A 25,524-nucleotide genomic window follows, 5' to 3' on the forward strand; every position below is an offset into this window, starting at 1 on the left:
TCGCTGAAAAGGAGGGGAAAGGACAGAGAAGCTCTCTTGAGGAACTTTTATCGCTTCGTTGCTGACCTACCTAGGGCCATTATCAGTGTACCTATACGCCTGGAGGAGCTACTTCCCCGCATTATCCGAAGATCTAAGCCTCTCGATGTTCGTTCGTTAGCTCTGAATCGAAACCGCCTCGGACACGCGCAGATTTCACGGGCGTCGAATCGCAGCTATCGCTAGTCGTAGATTAATCAAGTTTAGTTAAAATCTATCCGATTTCCTTCGTTTCGAAGCTCGGAGATGAAAACATTTTATACGCTCGCAGGTTGAATGGAAGCGGAAAAAGTTTGCAAACAATAGGTTATTAAACATTTACGCCCGCCGGCGGCGTGTAAACAAACGATGAATGATAAATCGTCACGTTGTTTCCATTTCATCGATTCCCCGCCGCGTGCCGGTTAATTGACGAATTACATGAAAAGGTGTATTCATTATTGATATGCAAATGAAATTTATGCGTCCCGCGTCGGTCGGTAAATAAATATTCGTGAAATACGGACGATTTCGTGGGCGCGAGCTCAGTAAAATTACAATCGGTGCCGCTGAAATTGCACGTCCGCGAGTATCGCTTGCGCGTACTTGCAATTTTATGGCTGGCGCTATCGATCGGTTCGCTGCGAATACGCGCGACGCGTCATTGTGCTTCCACTAATGTGCGAAATTATACGTATCCGTGCGTTTCACTCCGCCAGCGTTTCCACGCCGCTGCCGATATCGCGGGCAACTCGTCGCGAGCCAAGGATAAACGAATAAACCCAGCCGAAATTCGCTGTTTTCCCCGGATCTTTGATTTCTTTAGTCGCTGATTGCTTTCATTGCACGTGCAGCAGCATCGCGATTCAATATTTACGCGCACACTGCGAGTCCACCAAATGCCACGTCAGGACCTATCGCCGGCTATGACCGCGCACGCTTCTATTTCAACGCCGCGCGTCAAACGTGCCCTAGTGACGTTGCGTATCAACGTTTCCGTCTGTTTGACTAATGCGCCGATATGCACCGATTTATTGATTTTCCCTCGGCCATTTGAGCCGCGCGTGTTTGCAACGCGGCAACAATTATAACGGAATTTATGGGAGGAAAAATGAAAATTGGACGTGGCTGCGAGCTCTCCCGTCGAACTGTCGCATTACGAGAAAGCAATTTCGAGTTTGTGCTTCCTTCGGCAGGAATAGTAGCGGCTGATTACGTGGCGCGAATTTTGAGCGACGTGGTCGCCACATTTCCATCGGTTTTTACCGCTCCAGCTGACGGACTATTTTGCCGTATTAGCAAATGAAAAATGGGCGCGGGGTCAAGACGGCTAAAGTCGGCCGAAGACCTCGCGGGACCCCTTATCTGGACAGCGTCGGGTCGACCGACCGTAGATAAGGCGACCCTGCGGTCATTATCATCCCCCTTCGTTCCCAGCGTGCTCCACCCACTGGCCACCGAGTTAATTACACCGGAATTCCGTACATTCCCGGCTTTCCCTCGAATCCCTTTCGTTGCACTTCCTTCCCCGGGATCCCTTCGCCAACTCTTCCTTGTATCCACTCCCACCGAGCTCCGTGTACTGTTCCAACAGTACAGTCCCCTGTCAATCTCCTCGGAGACCGGGGTCAGCAGATACAGGTCCGCTGGTCGATATGTCCTTAACAGAATTTAAGGGGAGGATTCTGGCCGATTTATGTCCGAGGAGCTGAGATGAACGATAAGAATGTGCTCGGGGATACTTCTTCTTTGAGCATCGTAGCCCTTTCTGTCTTCTCCATCCAACAGTTTCCTAATGTTCCAGCAATTTACGAAAACGGAACTCCTCGGTCGTCAGCCGTGATATCGAGCTCGGGGAGAGATCGATACCATCCATCAACGGGCAAACGAAGCACCAGAGACCAAAGAGCAACGCTACGTACCACCACAGACAAGATTAACCCCCGTTTTTGTCCTAGGGCGGTTCTCAGCACTTTGCCCGGCCACGGCCAACCGACGGATTTATTGTTTAACGAGCAATCTGTTCCCTGGACGCTTCAGCGACTAAAGTAAACGCCAGGGGAAAAAGTGGACGGGTGGAAGAGACTCGGCGATCAAGTTGGCTGAACGATACAGGGGCCAGTCGATCCAGCAGTTTGTCTAACGGCAGTCAGTTGCGGCTCCAGGAAGTGGATATAATGGAAACAATAATGCGCCGTGACCAGCGGCTGTGATCCATCAATCTGGCCCAGCCCGCTCCGACAAGCCTTTGCGGCAAACTGGGGGACAGGAAACAATTACCAGGGCCCGACCTAATGCGCACCCCCCCAAAGCAGGATCGTTAGGGATGTTGCGAAAGAATCGCGGTGCCCGTCTCGTCGATATTAAATTCTGAAGGGTATACGTCACCGGTGAAATCACTGGCAGGCTAGCGCTGCTCGCAGCGAGCGCGGAGTAACAGTTGGCAACTACGGATCGCTTGCTTTATTAAATTTATGGAAACTTTGCGCGCATTCATTGAAAGGACCGGGCATGAATGCACGTCGTCATCGTTGGGTGTCCTGGTGGAGCTCGAGCCTCGCAACTGGGCTAATCAAATATCGTGCGCAGCGCGCGACCACTAACTAAGCTTTTATACACACGGATGGAGCATTAATTGGACCGACTCTCTAGTCCATTCGCCGGCCGCGTCTGTTAGCCGTGAAAGGGTGCAAAGAAAATTAATAACGCGTCGCTCTAACGAGGGCAGCAACAGTGTGAAAGGATATCGTCGTGATAGATGTAGAAGAAAAGAAGGAGGAGGATCTTCAAAAGAGTCAACTCTTCTTCCCTCGTTTGAATGGTACACCTCCACTTTTACCTGGAAAATCCATGGACTTAGAATCTGAGTTGCCCCCGGCGAAGAAGGACTCCTCTGACCCATCTAATAGAGTAGATTCGGAGTACCTTGGAATGGCGTTAAGGTCGCCTGGGGTCGATGGAAGAGAAGATGGGGTATAAACGGCGCGACAACAAAATCAACGTTCACCGTCGATTTTCCACGGCTTTACAACCCCTGTGTACTGTTTTTAGCCGGCGAGATGCGGCTTAATTTAGAGCACCGGCTAGATTTACGGGGGCGACCCTCCCTGGAGCGTCGCAGGTTATGGATCGTGTACCGCTTGACGCGTGACAACGTAGGAGGATTGGAGATTGCAAGGACTGAAACGATGTGGGTGGCACTGCGAGAGCTGCTGTGAGCGTACGCGTGTACACGCGGAAGGTAGAGGAGTGTGGAGGGGAAAAAAAATCAATTGTCTCCTGCATCCATCTCCCGTGGATCTTCGGCAGCGCGGCTTTTCAGATAAATCGGGGCAGAATGAATTGCCATAGCCGGACACACCATACATCCTGCCTCCGGTACGGGCCTGGCTCGTTCACGATCGATGATACTTCTGTCCCGTCGATGGCAGCGACGAAAGTGCCGTGGGTACGGCTGGAAATTACAGACGCGCGGAGGGTGAAAAATATGACTGTCGCCTGATGACAGGGGTCGCGAATTAATCGACGCTCGAAGAGGAGCGCGGAAACGCAGCGAACAGTCGCCATACCCATTTCGTGATCGAAACAACCGGGAGAACCGTGACGATTCCCGCGGAACTCTCTGTTTTTCGCCTCGCGCCGCTCCTAATGACCAGCACTTTTTACACCCCCGTGGCGCGGGGGAAGCCTTTCTCTCGCGGAAAAAGCCGCGGGGTTCTTGCGTAAATCGTCGCGAATGAATGCTCGCCAAACGCGGATTAATTCTCGGCCATTTGAGGAGAAAAACCGCGTCCACCGGGCGGCGAGTTAAAAGCCGACAAAGGGGCAGGGCGTCCGGCCAGGGAGGGTGGAGATTTTGATTCGGTGGCGTGGCGAGGACAACGACCGATTCACCGGAAAGGAATGACAAACGCCGCCCTTTATGGCTTATAATTATTCAAATGGTGCGGCTGTTACTGAACGCCAACATTTTCCCAGCGACAGGGGCGCGTCGCGCGCCCATTTCGTCGCCGACCTACACGAGCCAACGGACTGGTGCTGGTGCTGCTCGACTATTTAGTCCGAACGAGAAACTAACTATCCGTGTAACCGGTGTATTACGAGAATGAACGCGGCCGATGCTTTATCACGCGTAGCCATGGTACTTTAGGAGCAGACTCGCCGCTTGTCACCGAAAGCTCTCTGTTATCAATTTGAAATGGTAAAATACGACGCCGATTTGAGGGAACTTACAATAAGATGGGGACAGCTCGCGGTTGAATACGCGAGGGACGTCCAGTGACAGAGGTCCTTTCCGTTGCCATTTTCGTGGCTGTATCTCGATCTGAAAGATGGATCTGGCTGCGGTGCCCGCGGACAGCTGAAAAGCAGCCGATTCGTTGAAAACGGCATTCGCGCGTCAAGCGTAGGATAATTTAATAATGGCCGACGCGCGAGGAGGGCAGCTGACAGAATGGCCGTGGGATAGAGAGGCGGAGGGCATTCAGATGCAAACCGTAGAGAATGGCCGCGGGTCGAACGAAGAACACAATGGAAAGCGATCCGGGTGATCTACGAGAAGCATGCGCCGACCATCTCGATCCATATGGATAAACTAATTCAAGACGCCCGCCGCCCGCTTTATACGCCCGCATCACAATGCGAAAGGTTCCTGGGGGTGATGTCGATTCAATGGGAAACGTCGCTACGCCTTTCGCGCAAATACCGAAACACCTTTTGCTCCCAACAGCTCTCCCATAACGCTCGGAGCAGCCTCGACGCAGCGTCGACTCTTTCTGCTCCAAGTAGCAACCGAATGGTCCTTACGCTTTCTCCCCTTTTAGGTAATTGAAGCTTCCGGCCGCACTGGCTCTTTCCTAGCGCGTAATAACTCCTGCCTCCGTTACTCTTAATCTCCTAATTCCCGTCAGCTATCTAAAGTTCGAGCAAATTGGTGGAAGCAACTCCAGAGGTGGCGAGTGCATGGACCGCGTGAGTGACTGGCACGGGAAACTGTGAAATTCCCGTGCGCGGAGATTTAAAGGCCGCTGCGTCTGACTTGAGGTGATAGGAATCAAAATTCGGTGGCTCTCGGGGTTGGAACGGGGCGGTGACAGGGGCGCGAAGCAGTCCCTTTACTCGTGTTTATACGCGGCGCCGCTGATATATCGGCTTTGCAACTGACGCGCACCGTACACACACAGGGAAAGATATTTCAACGGCTCTCAGCGTCTAACACGCGCGCGGCTCTGCTGGCGAATGTGCTTCCAGAGGATTTTCACGGCACCGCGTCGCCGTCGCGTCGAAATGTATGCCGGATGCGTCGTTTCGTGCCGCAGAAACCCCACTTTTTTTCCTACCAGACATTTATTCCTGATGCACTCTTCGGCTCTAAGTTTTCCATTGGAAATACAGCGTTTTAGGAGCACGACTCTAGCGAACAACGACGAGGAACGTCGTGGAGAAGTGAAACCCAGGCGCTGGCAGGGATCTTGGCGCAAATCGTTTAGTTGTATCACTGATTGCGAGTCCTATCTGTGGCTCCACTACTTCCCTACGTATCCGTTACTCGGATCCCTTCGCAAGCTGACCAACGTTCCTGCTTCTGGCTCTCAACACGCGGTCCCAACAGTCAGATTCCACGAGCCATCCACGATACGTTGCAGGAAATCCGAGAAAAGGGAACGAACGCGAGAAACACGGCGCGTTTACGAGGCCGCGATGGGCGGGGAGACTTTTCCTAATGAATTTTCCGGAGCAGCGGGTCCTTCGAATAACGGGGGCCTGTCATTTCGCGCGGCGGGTCCATCGCCTCATTAACCCAATTAAGCAGCGAGGCTTAATGACACGCGGGTTCTTTTCCCTCCCTCCCTCCCTCCCGCCTCATCTCGCGCGCTTCCCCCTGCTCCACGGGTTTTTTTAATACGGCAAATTAGTGAGTGAGCCCGAAAGAGTTCGTTGAACAAGCGGCTGTGATCGTACAAGAGCCGGGCTCGATTCAAAAGCCTCTGTTCTCCGTAAGCTTCGCCTCTTTTCACGCGCCGCGAGGGAAATTCGCATCGTTAACGGATCGCGGCGGTTTACGGCCGCGGGGGTGGATTTAAATTGTCTACCCAGCGGCATCGATTTTTTGAAGACGGTCTCTCACCCCTCGGCGTGAAGAAACAGGGGGCGCGGGGTGCGGCGGGGCGAGGAGCTCGGCCAAGGAAAAGCGCGCCTTTCGACCGCGTGAAACCACCACCACCGCCGGCAGACGTCCCCCGGAATTTAATTGAAAGGCACTAGCGCGTAAAATGCTTGTATTAAGGGAAACTTTTAAATGGCAGATGCAAAGGGGGTCTGGCGTTTTCTAAATGCGTCACAACACCGCCGGAGAAGGCGCGGACCTATAGCGTGTATCAAGGAAGATATGCTGGTGAATGAAACGGGATGAGGGCTGCACGAGACAGGGATTTCAATGTCCGCAGCGACTTTTAAACGATGCCTTGCCTGCGGGGCCGTGAGTGATTATCCCTTCGCGGCATTGATGCCGCTCAATTCACCCGATGCGGACGTTTAACTTTCTGTCGAATTTAATCAAAGTCGGGATGAAAGATGGAGAGACTCGGAAGCTCCACGGCTTGCATTCAGAAGTGAGATCCTCCTTTTAATCGTTCCTCGCCAAGATAAGCGGTACGACGCGGAAGGGGAGCTCTCGGAAGAGCGCAGTGCAAGATCCACGCAGTGGGTACAATCTACTGGATCTGCGTTTTCATGAACAGATACAAGCATTAAGGTGGTGCTTAAAATCCAACATTTAAAATATTGCTGGAGAATAATTATGTTCTCTATACTGAAAACCGGGTCCGGTTAGAATTGTATTACAGTTCATAATGTTTTGGTGGTTGCAACCCCGCTTATTAATGTTTTAAATAAAATTGTATTTTTTACTTAAGACGAATTCGTAGACCAGGTCCTCTGTATCATTATATCAAGAATAGGACATGGTAACTCACCTTACCAGCTCTGGATAGTAAGCATTACTATACTAGCCGCTTATAAATATGAATTGGCTGTTTTCAAAAGCTGTTGGTTCACAAATTTACTTTGTAATAATATTCCAATGCGAAGTAAATGTGTTCAAAAAATATAATAGGATAGGGTGGGATTAAAAGTCCGGCGGGTAAAAAGTCCCGAATTCAAAATCTCTATTCCTAACTCTATTCCTAGTATTGAGTTTCGCAGTATACTATGTAAAAGGCGAGAGTAAAAAAAAAATACAAAAAGAATTTTTGCGGTCATATATGCACCATCCTACTGGAATCTATTCCTCCGACATCTTGCCCCTGCCATAATCTTCGCCCTGAAAATCGTCTGGTGCAAATATCCAACTGATCCTCGAATCAACTGAACCCATGCTCGCAGTGTGAAGCGACCTGTACATCTAATTGTTCAAAGTTGCCCAAGTCGGTGGGCTCGCCGGTGCTCGCAGCCGGTCGAAGGTCGAGCGTCTGAGGATTAGTCGAGCAACCCGCCTCGATTCGAGTGGTAAATATTTCACGGTGGAGCACACTTGATGGAAATCTGCTTCCCCTCTGGTTCGGGGCTCGTCTGCGCGAGGCTAATCCGAGCAGTATTCCCGCCGAAAATCACGGTGTACTTGCTGCAACTGCGGATTAAAAGATTACGAGGGAACGAGCTCGATACGCGGCCGATGCCGGGAATAAATCTTAGAACGCTCGCCGATGGCCATTCCGCAGACAGGCCGCAGCAACAATTAACAACTGCGCCGTTTCTACGGCACACGCTTGATTGCCCGGCCGGATTCGACGTCCACCGATACACACGGACCACCGTCTCGCACCCACACTGGCCGACGAGTCTTAACCTGGGCTCCGAACCTATCGATAAATCCATGACAGTCACCTGCACGTATAGGGTGCTCCCTCTGACACCGCACCCCCAAATGTTCCCGTCATTTTTACGGTTGCGGGGAACGATTTGTTCGCGCGATGTAGAATATATAAATGTGACTGATGAATATTTCATGCCTGGAATATAGTCTCGTTTACTATTTCGTGCGTGGGTATAGAGGAACGGGGGACAGAGCGCAAGTGATGTTGGTCCGTCTGCGGACCAACCAATTGGAGATGTGTCTCCACGTCGCCTTTGTTTCGAGTCTTACTTTAATAAGAAAGTCAAGTAAAAGTTGGCCCAGTCGACAGGAATTTTGTTAACAATTTCCATACTTCCCACTGTTGAGGCGTTGAGAGTTAAAACTATGAAGATTCTTTGGGATTCTATAAAAATTGGGGAGTAATTGAGACGGCAAGCTCGTAGAGAACACCCTGTATGCCTGTGTATGTATCTAGCCGGGAGCTGAGCTCGTCTCTTCTTGTTTTTTATTGGACTTGAGCCGGTTGCTTCGGTCGGCCGAACTCTAATCACCAGAAAACGCTCTTACCGTTCGACCCTCGCTGGAAAATCCCTTATCCCGTTTCTCTTCCCATCGACCGCGGTCGGGCCTGGTAATTTTCGGGGAGCAAGCGCCACGATAAATCCCCGCTCGATCGAGTTCGTTTCGGGAGTGACAGTGAATTTCTAAGCGTAGGATACGATGGAACGATGCATCCTTGTTACTCCTTCGAGTGGACAGCTTTCCATCGAGAATCTCGCGCGTGAAAGCTGCTCGTCATCCGAGGGGGGAGGCAGAATCTTCGTGTTTTGCAGCTTCGCGTTTCCCTGCTGGTAAATTAACCCCGAGGCATGGATTTTTATGCGCCGAGGATCAACGCTCTCTTACACCAATTTGCTGGCAATACGCTGCGAAACACTCGAGGAAAATAACCGAGAAAATTGTAGCTCGCTGATGAGCGCCGAGTTTTAAGTAATTGCGCGTCAGAGAAAGGAAGAGGGAGAGGGACGTGCACATCAGTTTCTGCTTCGGTCACTCGTGAACGCGTCCTATTGAATTTCAGGAAAGAAGTCAAGTGGTCCGTGCAACGTTTAATATTCGGCTTATAAACAGCTTCGGGGAACAGAATCCACGCCCAAAGAGAACGGGAAAATATATTTCTCCGGCCTGGATAATTCTACAGTTCCACGCCGCACGCTGGCAACCGTCTAAATACGACTACGATTAATCTCTCGTTCGTCCTGAGCGCAGCTAGCAGAGAGTCGGAAGCATTCTTTGTTAACAAAGTTGGATAACGCTGGGCCCGGGGAAGTCGCGATTCCCGTAATGGGCGATTCACTGATTTACAGTCAGGGCCGTCACTTCAGGTGGCAATAACGGCCGGCGTATTGAAATATTGCTCGTTATCGACGAGACAGTGTAATATCGCGGAACTATTACAGCCGAGTCGTCATTAGTCGACGATTCACGGGTGAATTTATTGCCGCGGGATACGCCGATTACAATATTTTCGCCGTCTGTCTCGAACAGGCCGCGCAGACAAATATACTGCTGTTCAAGTAGAAGGTACACTGCAGGTCAAAAGTTGCATAAAAACCGAACAGTCTCGACAGACCAAAGGATATCGGGCGTTACGGGTAATTCGCAGAACCGCAGACCAATGTGAAACGAATAGAATCTCAGGAATCAGCGAGGGCGGGTGGGAAGATGGGAGGAAAGGGTGGAAAAGAACGTCGGCGAAGAAGAAGAGGCAGAGACGCGGAGAGAGCGAGGGGAAAGAAAGATGGTTCGCAGAAAGCCAGCTTTTTCGGTAGGTTACTCACGTCCCGACATTATTTATAACGGGAACACCAAGCAGTGACGCGTTTCTCGGGGAAAATCGCCTTCCCCCGGCTAAGAAGACGTATTTCAGTACGCCAGCGAGATAGTGGATTCATTTGATACTTCTAAACCCTTCACGTTCGTGGATGAAGCAAGCACTGAGAGCTATGCGGCGAACGCCGCCACGATTTTTGAGAATCTCGACCGGGAAATGGGAGGTATCTACGGTGAGCGAATGGAACTACGACAGCGGGGTACAAAAATCACCTGCCAGTGAAAACAGAGGACTGGAAATCAAAGTGAAATGAAACCGTGTTAAAAACGTATGAAATTACACGTTGAAGATTTAACTAGAATTATATTTGCAGAGAAATTAATTACAGTAGTGTGGCTCGAAGCCTTCCAAGTGGAATGAGACCGCATTGGTCAGACACTCGAGTAGTACGACCGAACGATAACGCAGCTTCGACACACGTCGCAGGGTTATTCGAGCTTTCAAAAATAATTTCGGCGGACAGTTGATAAAATAAATTGCGACGTCAGCAAGGGAATTTTAATTAACGAGGGTGATTGTCGTTGGCGTAACGAGTGAAAGTTTCCCGAGAACAGTCATTAATTGGCGAGGAAGAATGCGTCAGTTACTAAATACTTCTCATTTAAATGAATAGCATGAATATCGATTATCTCGTGCGCTCCCTGTCGCGGCGGTATCGAGTTTCGATAATAAATCGGACAATCGTCGCGGTTCTTTCTAGAGAATCCTCGGGAAAATTCGGAGACGAGCAGAGACGAGTGCAGGCGCGTATCGCCGGGGAGCAAACCGACTCGAAAGTTTAAATAACGGTAATGTTTGTTAACACCGCATTAATATTAATTACAGAATTAACGTTAAAGCTAAATATTCATAGCGTGGCTAATCTGTTTACTTTGTAAATGGTCCATGCTCCGGTGAAAATAATGATTTCCTCGATTAGGATGCAAATTAATGGCTTCCCCGGGAAATTCTTGGGCGCGGCTGTGTTTCAATGTTTACTGTATCGCGACGAAACAACTGCCAACAGGATTTTAATTAATCCTCGACGATTGCCCCATTGATCCGTGCTTCGCGGTACGTATTCGTGATTGTCCTAACGAGGAATATAAGGTACCTCTGAAATTCTACATTTGGCAGTTTCGAGCACGAAATTTATAGACAGTTTCTACATCGGGAAATTCGAAAAATCTGGGCCAGCTCGACGATCACGGATAGAATTTCGGACAAGGCTCGGATTGTTCAGTGGGTTCGGTTTCCATTACAAACTACGTTCGCTAGGTTACACCGCAGACTCTCCTTGCAGTTTGTTAAATTACTGTGGTCAGCCAGCTGCAGAGCTAGCCCCGTTCGTTTCTATTGTTTTATTTCGCGATGGCCCGCCGCCACTGCATTGTTACTTTCGCGCGTTAAACGTCTCGACGAGCAACGAAATCGATAAACGCGAAAAGCGCCATTCGGTTACGAAGTGACTACCACCGTTACGTAAAAAACAGAGAATGCGACTCCCGCGGATGCTGGAGCCCCGGGAAAATATCACGCCCGCTGAGTGATACGTTTAATTCGATCCGGTAACGAAATTTGTCAGGAATGTCGGCCGCGTTTAATTTAGACCGTCCTGTAAAAATTGCAACAACGAAAGAGCGGCCGAGCCGCAGGGAAAAATGCGCGAAATTGTCGCGAAAGCATTCGCCAAAAAACGTTGGAGTGCAGCCGCTGATATTTCATTTATTCAATTTAATTAAAACTCGCCACTGCAGCTACTGGACATCATAACGTCCAAGTTGCGCGGAATTTGTAGATTAAAATCGATCGCGACGGCGACCGTCCGCGATCCTTTCAAATCTTCCGCCCCTGCGAAATATTCGGAAAGGGATAATTCCTCGCCGCGTGATTAACGAAGCGCGCTCGCGCTGGCGCGGGCGTGGATTCAGGTTTAATCGTATGAATTACCGTTTAAATCGAGAAATCGGAGGTAGGCGGGCGCGAGCGAGCGAGCTAAGTGAATTTAATTAATCTCCAAATGAATGAAATAACTACAAATCCTGCGACGCTTTGGAGCATAATCTAAAGTTTCGTATCGGGAGATCGGGGTGATGGATGAGCCAACGAATTTCGCGCGCGATATCGAGCTGTTCGAAATTTCAACCATAGAGCCGCCCTGCGTGTCGAAGCGAGAAATCGTTGAGTGGAAAGAAGTTAACGGAGGGGAAAGGAATTCCGGCGAGCCTTCTGTTTACTTGGATCCAGTGGCTCCGCGGGACAATTTTCGGCGCACACGTTTCCTGAATCTAAATATCCGGACGTTTCCTGAACGGTAAAATATTGCCTGTCAGGCGAGTTAGCGGGAGCCGGCAAACAAATGGACTCGAGTAGCTAACTTTCATTGCACATGTTCGGGGGTTTTCCCATCGGGGAACGGAACAGGATGCCGAGTGATCGAGTGTCTTCCCGCGGAGACCCTTTAGCTTCGAAGAAATGAATCAACGTTGACCCGTTTATGTACGTGCTAATAAGCGAGCGGATGCTCGCGCACCGTCGCCGCGGATTTTCTGTCCCTTCGTGTCAATTTACCTCTGGAACGAGGGTGCACGGCATAATGTACACACGGACGCGCGGGACGCGGGAGTGAGAGAGCGTGTGGCAGTTAGGCGGGCCTCTGTTCCACGTGCAGCGACAGAAATTATGTAAAGCAGAGCTGAGTGAGACGAGAGAATGGGCAGTGGCACGGGGATGCTTGGGAGCAGGTGAAAAAGAAGGAGACCCCTGTAGTAGGAAAAAGGAAGAGAGGCGGGCGAGAGAATCTACAGGCTGACTCAAAAGTGCGACTCGAAGATTTATATCCACGCGACTCAAAGAAAAATAGACGAAAGATTCTGTCCGTGAAGCAGGGGAGCAACCGTGATACGTCATATGAACAAACAAACAATGGTAATAGTAAAGCACCATGCGAAATGTTCACAATAGATGCTGGCAAACGAGAATCATCGCGGAACTGTTATTCTTGAGCGTTGTAGTAGAGGACAGCTGTCAGAGCACTGGTCAGACGTCCAAGTAGCGCGAGTCAACGATACCGCCGTCCTACGCGCGCACATATCAAATAGCCAGAAAATACTGCTCCACTGCATCGAATTGAACATTCATCGACCCGCAGAACCGTCGCGCCACGCTCCCCGGCAAAGTTACGAATACTTGCAGCCGATTCGAGCCGCTCCATTTCCGGAGGACCGTAATGAACGCCGTTTCCCGACTGCAGGATGCCGAAAAAATAGCTCGAGAGGCAGCCAGCCCGGTTTTTGCGTCTCGACAAGCGACTGTGTCTATTTACTGCGCCTTTATTTATACGTGTTCCTCGGAAGACCGCGCACAGCCGGGCAACGTATTGATTTTCCGAGGGAAATTCACGGTTCACGCGAGGTATCTCGCACGGAAATTGCAGGAAAACGTGAGTTACGTGGAAAATAACGTTACGTTTCCCCTCGGAGCGACCGCCTGTTTATTGTTAACGCTGCGGGGATAGGTTGTAAGTCTTGACACGTTCTGGCCCGGGGTTATTCCAGAAGCCAATAACGTGGTTCTCTATCCTGGCTGTTACTCTTGCTTACAAGGGCCTCCGCTCATTTCCCACCGAAATCGGTTAGCACTCGGTGTTTCCCGGCAGCTCGACAATTTATTCGAGGTTCGCCAGCGACGTACGTCAACGATCCCACCGACCTCACTGTTCTATCGAGCATTCTCGCATTTCCGCTTCGACTCTACACTCCTCGGAGGTCGCTCTCCTCCTTTGAGGATGTATGTATGCGCGAAACAAGGTCCGGGGGAATCATAAAGGAAGAGTAATGTTTTCGTCGACGAAAGAAGAAACTGCTGTTCTCACGGTCGAATATCAGGTGAGATTGAAAAGAAGAAGCTGTACGAAAAGCAGAAGGTAAGAACTTCGTGCCTACCACGACAGACTTCTCTGATATTCATGCTCGATATACCGATGGAATCAAGGAGCCGTTGCTTCGTGATTATCTTTGGTCGAGACGTCTAGACGGCCCTCATTGTTAGCGGCTCATTAATATATCAGAGAGGCTGTCGACACTCTATTTTCATCAGACATCGAAGGTCAAGCATCATCAATTAAAGTGGCCGCTTTATTAGCCGACGCGCCACTGCAACGAAACCAAAAAAGGTTAACGGCATCAAGCCTCACAACTGTCGGGGCTTTCTAGCTTCTCAGACGACTGAATAATCCAACGAAATCGCCGCGAATCGTCATGTTCTGTCTGTACATATTTGAGTCAGCGAAGACTTGTAAAATTTTCATGCAACTCGGGTCTGTTGTGCCTTCAAACGGTAAAAAGCAGTCTAGCAATTTCTCACTGCGGAGCGCGCATAATAAATAGAATTAGTAAAATAATAATAACTCGTCGTTGTGTCCACCTTACGAAGCGGCGAATTCATCGATGTCAGAATAACGCGCGAGGCGGTAGCCCGTTTAATAATCGTCATTTCTTCCCCCGCCGGCTGAAACACGGCGAGTTCGAACGGTGGCGAGGAGAAACGTCGATCCTCCGCGCCATCCTCCCGCGAATCATTCCCCCTTTCCTCCGAGCGCCGCTTTAATAAGTCGTCGAGCGAGCGCTCCTGCCAGCGCCGAAACGCGGAAGTTCGCGGCCGAAGAATGGACGAGTTTATATTAAATTCAGGATCCACCGGGAGGGAGCGAGGGATTTCGTTCCGCGAGCCCGTCGCGGCTGCGCGTAAACGCGAGCTTATTACGCAAACTAAATCTGTCGCTCACGGCTACAAAGTATACAAAGGCACGCCCATCAGCCACCCCCGACGGCGCTGCTACTCCAGAGCTGAAAATTTCCTGCCACTATATACAAACCTCGTAACGCTGCTCACCCCCGTCTCACCCCCGTGTAAATTAGTCTGCGAAACTTTCGTTTCTATAAGTCCCGTGCGCCTCTGCGCCCCGTGGACGCTAAGCATTCGGAGCAAATTGATCCACAGAGTGATTCGCGCCTGATACTAGCAGTCAGAGTTTTCCCGCTAACGAAGCAAATGAAATATCTCGTTCCACGGTATCTGCGTTACTGTAAAAGGGAAGCAGGCAGTGCATCTGGATTTTCAGTTAGACCGGACTTTATCTTGAAACTCGTAACCCCCGGGCGGAGGGAATTCGAACGGAACTGCTGGCAGAAGACAATGCAATTAACCGATATCATTTTGCTTCTCGGTCCGCCGGACTCGGGGCGCCGTAACTCCCGCGCAAGAGTTCCACGGAACGATTAGCAGTATCGTTCTCCAAGTTTTCTGAAAACGCAATTGTACTTCTCCGCAGGAGCTCCTTAAAGCGCCGCGGCAGTTGCGCTGCCTCGGCGTTGTTCTTCGGGATACAGCGCGGAACGTAACTGTTACGGTGTATCACCGTGGATCGCGGAACCAAGGTAATCGCTATCAGAGCCGCTGCAAAATCAGTTTAGTGTTCCTAACTTGTCCCATGTTTCAATCCCGGCTCGCTGCTCGTTGCGGGGGAGCTGTTAAATCGGTCCTCGTGCGTGTCATCGCGCGGTTATCGCGGATAGGTCTGGGAAAAATTGCATCGCGGCGTCGATGTCGCCGTGTTTGTTCGCAGGACCGCTTTCCCGCGAATAGAGCCCAGGAATTGGACGAGAATGGATCTTATAACCATACGCGTAATTGGTAGCTGTAGCGATGAAGCGGAGAGTGCACGAATAATACTGCTATCGAATCAACGAAGAGTCGAGGTCGAAAAAAAAAGAAATGAAAGGAAACACCACCCCGCCATCTTGCACGGTTTCATACACACATAAATATATCGGATTGTGGATTTGGCAATCGAAAGAGAAGAAGAGCTAGGATCAGCGAACAAACCATCGATCAAATGTTCGATACGCGGCTGAAAAACCCAACGCGACTTTAGACGAGGGAAACTTTTTAAACGGCAGTTTCCATCGCGCGCCACCCCGATGACTTCCGCTTCTCCTATCTTTCCCGAAGTATCGTGCATTCGGCGAAACGCGAAACAATAACTGGCTCGATTCGTTTACATCCCCCGCACAACCGCCCCAGATAGCATCGAGAATCGTGGAACCGCGCTCAGCGGATACCGCAGATGCGATCTCGCGATAGGGGAGAGAGGAAGGGAGACAGTGGGAGATCGATTTCGCGGGATGAATCGTTTCGCTGTTAGCGAAAGGCACGCCAGGGACGGAAATTGCAGGGGTTGTTGCCGTCGAGGTGTTTCGCCGGGAGAAAGTGAAGCAAGACGAAGAGAAAGGCTTCTAGAGAGTTTAATTTCAGATCTGTCGGCCAGTGATACAATAACCAGGGAGAGATAGATGGCGGTATAATGTTCGTTGCCTTTAGACGAGCTTTTTATTGCAACATTCATTCGCGAGAGAAACTTTCAAACTCGCGAATTCTTCTCATTCTCGCGCTGGACATTCCTCACGACCTGCATAAGTAGGGGAAGGGGGCCGTGATGGGTAGCGAGGTAAGATGGGGTATCGTAAAAAAACCATAATCGAAAAATGCTAGACATTAGATGAAAGTACCAAAAGGAGCATGCATCTTTGATTTAGAACTGTGAAATCGTCCACACGCTGCGCGGATCTTATTTTGCGTTCTAAAAAGACTTATAATAAATATGTATTTAAAAACGATAAGTCAATTATTTTTGTTACATTATATTCATTATAATATCCAAAAATTGAAACAGGGAAATGAAGTGGTCATGGGTTTACCATTAGATCCAATTAAGAGTGTATTTTCGCAAACAGAAGAGGTAGAACTTGTTGAATATTTAAAAGATATGGCCTCACCACTTCTGTATGAGTGTAGGAAGAAAATAATTTAGAAGAAATTCATATTTGCATCGATTGTGGACATATTTAGGGGAACCATCTTACCCCATTTTCGGTACCCCGCCATACCCTGTGGCAGGGGCAAAATGGTTTTTTATTACTATTTTTTAAAAGTTTCATAACTTCAAATTTGTATTTAAATGTTGCTCAAACTATGTACCAAAGGTTAAAGTATTAACTTATAATTATATATTGATTCATAAAAACTTAAATAGGTATAATTATAAATTTTTGTGCATGTTTGCTTAGCTTCCCCAGCATTCCCCTATTATACTTTCTGAGGACGTAAAATGGAACGTTGAAGCCGGATATAGCCAGGTTGGAGTGGTCAGTGTCAGTTCGTCGTTGACAATACTACACTTGACACCTACATGTTCCCGCAGGATGTCTGATGCAGGAAGGACGTAGGTACAGGCCGAATGCCGGTTGCCCTGCTAATCAAGCTCTGTGTCTAAAGCTTAGTGCTAATATTGATGCTAGAGATTAGCGGAATATCCCGAATCTCGCTGACCCCTCCTCCGTGTGCCCTTTCAGCAAGCCCAGCTCGAATCAACCCCTCTCGTTCCGATACTCCCTTGCAGCTTTCAAAGCGATTCTGCAGCCATCGAACGCCTGAACCCGCGCAATTCTGCGTGCGGATCATCCTCCAGAACGCTATTCTTCGCTTCGCCGCCCAGCGCGGGCGAGTATTTGTTTGGGATGAGTGATTTACGAAGTAAAAGTCTCACAGGCTGCCTGAGAGCTTGGAATTTCACAGCGCCCCCATTAAAACTTCTCATCTTATTACGAGATCCTCTATCAAACTCAAGTGTATAATACCCTCCCCCGCGGGATACGCTAATCCGCGAAGAAATTAAATATCTTCCCAAAAAGTTCGCGTATTTAACAAGCCTCCGCGGTTCGGTCACTGCAGAGGGAGCTCCCTAAAAATCCTGTTAACTTTCACCATTACGCGCGGCGCCGAGCCACTCCTGCGCCGATCAGACAAAGATCCCGGAACGAGTTCCGAAACGATTCGCGAGGAACGTTACATCCGCGCGTAGTGGGCCGAAACGCAGAATTGCGCCGTCGAATCTGTGTCGCAAAGCGAACAGTACCGTTCCTGCTCGACCGACGATATTTCTCCACATATTTCAGTTCACTAGGTTCGTTTGTATGTCAAATACCGTTTTACACAATTCTGGGGAATAGGACAGAGAGCTCTTCAACATTTATGCATTGTATCGATGACCGCGACAAGCTCTCTACGGATCTGATGAAATTCACTTGATATATTTTTTGCACTCGCGTGTTCGCGATACTCCACGCTGATGGATTGAATCCAACAACCCCGGCCGGCCGTGCCTGTCAGTTTATCACGCAGATTCACCGACGCGATCAGCTGTCATTATTCCCATCTAATACGCATTCGCGAAGCCCCAGTGATTTCACGAGTGTGCGACTATCAAGCGGGGGATATTGTCTGCGCGCGGATGTAACGTTGCCTTAATATTTATCCAATACGAGGGAACAACGGGGCGGGGGTGTGTCTGGATATCGATGGCGATCGCGTCTGCCTCGATTACACCTTATTACAGGGACACTTGACCATGCGCAATCCTTGGAAACAGCTGTGCACAGTGGGCAAATCGTAGCAATGTCTCCTGTAATTCTAATCCAGCGTTGTCGTGTCGTGCGCGGCCTGAAATCGATTAGCGCGGAATTGGAACGGGGTGTCAAATTCTCACGTAGATGAAATGTCACGCTTTTACGTTTCCGCGATTCGCACGGGAACGATTTCCACGCGGCTTTTGCAAATCAGGTCACGAGACCCGCGTCTCCGCGGAGCTCGCTCGCTGAGATTCGTATTGGTTGATCGAGTGCCTAAGCAAATCTCATTTCCGTCGGCATCGGGGTAAATACAGCTGTGTTGTTGAAGTGTAAGTGGGTTCCTAAGAAAGGTATCCCATTCGACTAGAAGCTTGATCAGCGACTGCCTCCGTTTTAAATCGCTACTTTCGGTAACCCAGCGGCAGTCGCCGAGCTCTGTCGCTTAATCGGGCGTTTAATGCCCCCTTAATATTTCTATCATTCGGAAATGTATGCCCACCTCGCCCGCTCGCATCCTGCGGATCAGCGGGACCGTCCTCAAAGCGGAATCGTATTTCAGCCAGCTTACAAAGTTGCAGGGAAATCGTACTCGCGCGCGAGCTTTAAAGCTCTCCTCTTTCGATTCCCCGCAAAGGAACCGGATTTTGAAAGAGCACGAGGAGATAGATCGACTTTATCGTATATACGCCTAGTTTGTAGAAAACGGATTGTGCATCTATAAGTAAATGGGAGCTAAGTCCATGGGAGCTTCGGTATGGAATCAATGACACCCAGTGTTTATGAGCAACGCGGGGGTTTCCTGACTGTCCTACCATTTTTCGAGAAAAACAGGGGAGTGGCTCGCGTCACTCGATACGTTTCCACGTCGAACGAAATGGTTCGTCTCCGCGAGGGGTGGCGACGGTCGATAAAACTTTCACGGCGCGGCGCGTCAGCGGCGTCTTCGTGGCGCATTTTTCCGTCGACTTTTCAAGCGTCGAGCGAAACGAATGCGATGCGTGTCACTGGGTCAGCCGACGGTTCATGCCAGAGCCCGCCTTCCTTTTCGTGGCCGAGTCAATTTCGAGGACCGTTGAAGCCGCAAAGCACGCCAGATGTGCCAGCGATCGACCCTCTTAGCCGCTCCTTCCTATTTCACCAGCCGATCGTGTAACGGAAAATTAAATCATAAACCATGCACCCTGCACGGCCTACGATACTTATCACTCGGTCCACAGAGGTAGGAGGGAGGGTGGAAATTTATGCACCACCGAGTCAGGGCCTGGACAATGGCCTGGAATCCGCGATAAGGGTAAACGAGGTCCGCGAAGCTGTTCTTTCCTCTCCGTTCTCCCCGTCTCGCTTGAGGAACCCGAGTGAACGCGGTAATGTCGGGATAAACGTCGAATGAATTACGATTCCCTCGTATATTCGTGGACTCGTCGAGTCTCTCGCTGTCTACCCGCTTGTTTCCTATGGGGAAACAACCGCGAGGACCGAGTGGCTTCTCGAATCAATAACCAGAGAGTCAGGGACCGTTCGCCGATTCCCAAAGGCGGAGTACCTCGGCGGAAGTCCCCCCACGAGTTTCATCCAGCCACGGAACAGCACCCTCAGCCTCGGTGGTCTTCATTTGCATACCCACACGTAAAGCCGAGATCTCGGGACGAACTAATTCCCGACGTTCCGCCGATGAGAAAGCAGTTAGCCGGCAGGAAGCGATATCGGCTCGGTGGTTCCAAGTCTTTAACCCTTCACCCCTACGCGGTCGAAGATCCCACGATAGGTTGGCGCGGCATCGAGACCGCCAGCGAGTTGACAGTCGTCGACAGACGAAAGGGGGCGAGTTCCGGGACACGGTGGAGGAGGAGAGCAGAGGATAGGGGGAGGGGAGGAGAGACGCTGTACTAATTGTACGTCTCGTCCTCTCATCCTGTCTCAGCCAGCCTGCAGCAGCCCCTAAAAAGCAACCAGCTCGACCAGCAGCTGCCCTCATCATCCTGGGAAATAATACACGCCGGCTGAGCTGGCTGGCTGCTTCTGCTTCTTTTCCATCGTTCCTTTGTCTAGCGCGTCCACGTCGTGTCGGAGTTCCTCTTTACCCCCTTCGCCGCTTCCTACCGTTACTGCACACCACCACCCCCGCCCTCTATTCCCTTTTCCTTTATCCCTTTTCTTTTTGCCAGGCAGATTCCGTACAAAGCTGCCGGGATCTTGGATGCGTTTCTCGCGTCCCCAACGACTCCTTTCTACCTTCTTCCTCTTCCACCCCCGAACACGCGCCATCCACTGCACCTTTCAGTGTCGCCCGCGTCGTTAACCCCCGCCAACCCCTCTAATTACCCGATTTGCCTAGCGCAGGCCTAAGGCCTTGATTAAGCTCGACGGACGGTTCGATGGGTCAAGCGAATGGAGTTAATCACTTTCGACGCTTCGGCTCCGATGATCTCACTGGAAATCCGAAAATTCATTGATCCGCAGAACGCTGGATAGAAGCAGCGATTGTTTTTCAGCAAAATTTTAATCCCTTTTTCATCGGGAACGACGGGAGGTGTCCTCGTAAAGTCAACAGGGACGAATATTGCGGCGAAAAGAGCGCCTCGATTTCGAGCATGAATATACGCGGCATTGATTTCCGAGCTAGTAAATTCGAATATCGAGCGACGAGCTTAATTTTCCTCGGTGAGACTAATAATAACGCAGCGACTCGACGCGAAATCGCTCTAAACGGCGCGCCCCGCTGCGACGATCAACACGCACGGCAGATTGTTGCAAACAAATTTAACATTCCGAGCTGTCCTTCCAAAAAATAATATTTCCGGCTTATTTAACCGGCCGCTGTAAAATTTCGGGCAAACATGATGGACGTTGCCTGGTCACGGTTTTACCGATACGCGCCGACTCTTTTATTTCTCGCGAAATGCGTTTATTAGCCTCGGCCTTCTCTTTGTGTTCGATGGTGATCGATTCACGGCGGCCGGAAAAATGTATCGCGTGAAAGTTTTGAAATTTTTTTTCCCCACGGCTACCGGGGACTATTTGGCGGACGGGTACGAAGCAGCACAACTGCAAACGGAACACGGTTTTTTTTATAAATCCAACGCGACAGTTTTGCGAATCTAATCGCGACGATTCCATCGAAAATCGATTTCTCCGCCGTCGCGACCCGCTTCATTCGATTAGCCGTTTTATCCGCCGGAATAATGAAAACGGTCAACAGTTGTTTCATTGCGCAAGGATTATCTGACGTTCCACGCAGTTGCGTGCTTAATGAATTCCGATGTCTGGATTCTTAGATAATTTATGACTTTACTAGGTGGTTTGCTTCAACAAAGACAACCACTCTTTTTAGTATTTTAACATGACTTCTTTAAAAAAAAATATATAAGTAGGTCAACAATATAAGGGACTTTTTGCCCCAGTGGTGCGTCTATAGTTTCGCCGATGTATAAGTTCGAAAATATTATCATTCAGAAGTAAACAATGTCATGCACGCATTACTAAAGGAACATACAGTCTTAACGTATTCGCCTGATGCGCTGTTAAACTGTAGTTTACTTCGAATAACACAACAAAAACGACGTAAGTACCTTTTTCGCTTCTTGATACACATAATGACAAAGGGGTCATATGACACGCACGAACACCGAAAAAACGACTGACAACCCTGCGATCCTCCCCATTACCCTTGCCATCCACATAGTTACGCTGCAATATTCAATCGATTGTTTAGAAGTGACGATTTTGCATTCGTGACTTTTTACCTGCCGGACTTTAAGCCCTACTACTTTACCCTGCGTAAACGTTAATTCAGTGGGTACACTTTTCGTGCCTACTATTAGATGCGCAACTGTTTCCCGCGACTTTGGCGCGTTTCCATCTCCCCTGGGCCAACATCTCGATAAATACTTCCCCGTCGACGTTGGCACCGGGCCGCCTCGTCAAAGCAGCCGGGCGAGTACTCGAGGAGCAGTTTATTTGCCCGCCTAACGAACCCAAATACAAGCATACCGACAACCGTGGTCCGCGCGCGCCTCGAGACCTCGCATCAGCTGGCATATCGAAAAAACAAACAAAATCCCCCGCGCTTTCCCAACCGCGAAAAGTCTCCGGCTGTAGGATTTGCACTTCCGCGTGACCAGCATCAAAGCTCGCTCAAGATGGCTCGTGGCGGATTATACCTCGAGCGAGGCATCAAGACGACAGCCGTGGCGAGAGCGTTCAGAGCTGAAGCGTGGGTGGTCGATTCAGCGGCGACGAGACTGGAACACGCGAGCAACCGGGCGCACGGATAAAGGAGAGAGGGCGGAAGTGCGGGGAGAGAGAAAGAGGGAGTGTCCTCGTTGGAAAATAAATTGCGCGTGCATGTGCAAACGTCAGTTCCGGGGGACCGCGTGATTCGCGCCGTAAATCTGTAAGCGCCGCGCCGACGAAATGAACAGCACAGTTAAATTCTGCGCTTGCACGTCGAGAGCGGGACTGGACTGTTTTTTCTGCTGGCTTATGGGGAAATGCGCTAGAAAATCGTATGTACAGGGGTAAATCAGCGTTGAAGCGCGAGCAGGTGACGACGCGCGCTGAGAAATACGCGGGGGGGTTGCTTTCGCTAAAGGAGCATCAGAGGCGATAATGGAGGCGCACGCGATAGGGTTAATCATAAACGTTAGCTCCGAGTGTCTCAGATCGAGATACAGTGGTTACGGTGCCGATGGGAACAGACGGGCGACAGGGGGGGAGGGTAAGCTTTGAGAGCCGTGAAAGTTGGACGGACAAGAAGCTTGTAATTAGAAGTTAGATTGCGCGCAAGAAGGATTCGCCGATCCAGGCTCGCCAGCTGCCTTCGAGTTCGGTACATAAAGGATGGCGCGGGTTCTATCCAAACACCGGGGACACTCGGGGACCGGAGGAACGAGGGACCGCGGAGAAGGGAAACGAATTCCTCTGGAGCTCCTTGATTCTATCGATCGGCGAGCCGCAATTAAATTGATAGAAGGTGTCTTTCTGAAATACATTCTGTCAAAAAAAGTACCGGGAGTCGATCGTTTAAGAAGCTCGCTTAAAGGGATCGTTGAAATTCTTTTTGTCGCTAAGTTGGCACAACTGTCCTCTATACTCACGCGGAGTTTGAGCGTCACTTGTCATTTAGTTTGTTTACAGTGCACCATTGTGTCAGTTCATCTCAGGTGTGTTTTGCGATTTTTACAATGGATAAAAGTATCGAACAAAGAATCTGTCTGAAATTTTGCATCGCAAATGGAATTTCGTGTGCCGAAGCGCTGAAAATGTTACATAAGGCTTACGGTGAATCGACTTTATCAAAAACACGCGCGTATCAGTGGCACAGTGCATTTAAAAGCGGTCGAGATGTGGTGGAAGATTTGCCTCGCTCTGGTCGGCCATCAACGTCTTCAACTGAACTTCGCACCGCTAAAGTAAAGGAAATGGTGGCTGGAAATCGTCGTTTAAGTCTGAGAGAGATAGCCACCGAAATTTCTGTGTCTCGCGAATCAATTCGTACCATTTTAAACGATTGTTTCGGCATGAAACGCGTTGCCGCTCGACCAGTGCCGAAAGACCTGAATTTTCTGCAAAAACTCAATCGCGTTAAGGTCGCTGAAGACATGTTGCAACGAGTCAATTCCGACCCCACATTCATAAAACGCATTGTAACTGGTGATGAGACATGGGTTTACGAGTTTGTGACATGCAAACCAGTCAACAAGCTTCGGAATGGTCTGGGTTAGGTCTGGGTTAGGAAATCAAGGAACGAACGATACAAATTCTCCGAGGTCCAATTCATCGCAGGATCTGGCTGACTACCGATCGCCGCTCCGCAGTTGCGCGCTTTCAATCGAACGAGCCGGCCCCGAGGAAAACGTAACTTGTAATTAGATTCGAAATTACACGTAACAAGAGCAACTGCAGCTTACTTTGCCCGAGTATTGTACCGGCTGAATGGCGGCTCGAGGGGACGGAAAGAAAACGAGGAACGGTCTGAATCGAGGCGGGGGGGGGCCATTGAATATCCTGGAGATGCGGTCGGGTCGTCGATCGATTCGTTTGTCGATTGGATTCGAAGTTTGTCAAAAGGAGCGTAGCTGCTTTTGTAAGTAGAATCTTACCAAGAGGAGGGGCAAACCGCAGAATTTGTCCCGGGGTAAAAAGCTCCGGGAGTGGCCGTTGCCTCGAATCCGCTGCGAAAACGTGTCAAGGGGGTTTAAAGAGGAGCACACACCGCTGCGTCGAACAAGTATTCCCCGCCAGCGAGAAACTTCAGATCGCTGCTAAATTATAGATGGTCCCGATGGGCGGCCGCCCTCCGCGGGAATTCCCTCTGAATATCTTCGAGACTTGCATATCCGGGCCGCATTGTCGTTCGACGAAACTTCGTTTCGCCCGGCTCGAGGGCGGGGAGGGGCGCAACGGGGGCGAGCGTCTCGTATTCTTTCCTCCCCGCCCGGCATTTCCGGATTCGGGGGACGATGACGAGGAGCTTGCGGCGGGCACGACGCGGGCGTCTCCGAACGCAGGAAACACGCTCGGTATGCCGTAGAATCCGTCCGCCGTCTTCTACTGCTCGCGCTTTCGTCTTAAGCACCGGCAGACAGTCCCAGAGAAATGCCAAAAACGTAGGTGCCCCATAAGTCGCATCGGCTGAGGAACCGCTAAGAAACACCCCGACCCTTGTCTCGCAAAGCTGCTGCCCTCGGCATTTCGATGGAGCGCGATGCAGGAGATACGTGCACACGCGCGTGCATCTAGGGCTTGTGTACACGTATAGTTTAAAGCGCTTTTAGTTCACCCCGGCTACTGCTCCCTGGGGTATTTTCCCTGGAAGCTCGTCATATTTCTACCCGCGCGCTGGCATGTCCCCATCAAGTACCCAGGGGCTATGCATAGTTTTACGAATATTCTACCCCTTGTCAGCGAGCCGTTAATATTCCTCGTGTATGCCCGGGAACAAAAATTATCCGACAAAAGGGGCGGCGAGTGGGTGGTTTAAGTAAGTAAAAGTTTGCGGCGAGTCGGCCGCCCAGGATGGGAGCTGGCTACACAATTTCGATAATTAATTACCCGAGGGATGCGACATTGTTCTCGGCGAGGGTGCGCGAAAGTTCGCGGGACCGTTTGATCGGCGCGAATCCGCAAAAGCGTTCGCGATAATCGCGACGAAAACAGGAACTCCTGCCGGGGGTTGCTTCGCCGATTCGCGGAATTTAATTAAAAGGGGAGGAGAGCGTGTTCGCCGCCGAAACGAAGTGGCGGATTTTTCCGCGCGATTGATTTGCCCCAGGAATTTAATGAGTTCGAGGCGAAAATAAAAAAGACTG

The 25,524-nt window shown here is 50.2% G+C and overlaps 1 protein-coding gene across 1 annotated transcript in view; it reads right to left on the reverse strand.

Annotated features, from left to right (window-relative positions):
* Positions 1–25,524, reverse strand: part of Nachralpha1 (nicotinic acetylcholine receptor alpha1) — a 110,328-nt gene that overhangs the window by 69,527 nt on the left and 15,277 nt on the right. The window lies entirely within an intron of this gene.

This window comes from Andrena cerasifolii, chromosome 14 (genome assembly GCF_050908995.1).
Source record: "Andrena cerasifolii isolate SP2316 chromosome 14, iyAndCera1_principal, whole genome shotgun sequence".
NCBI lineage: Eukaryota > Metazoa > Arthropoda > Insecta > Hymenoptera > Andrenidae > Andrena > Andrena cerasifolii.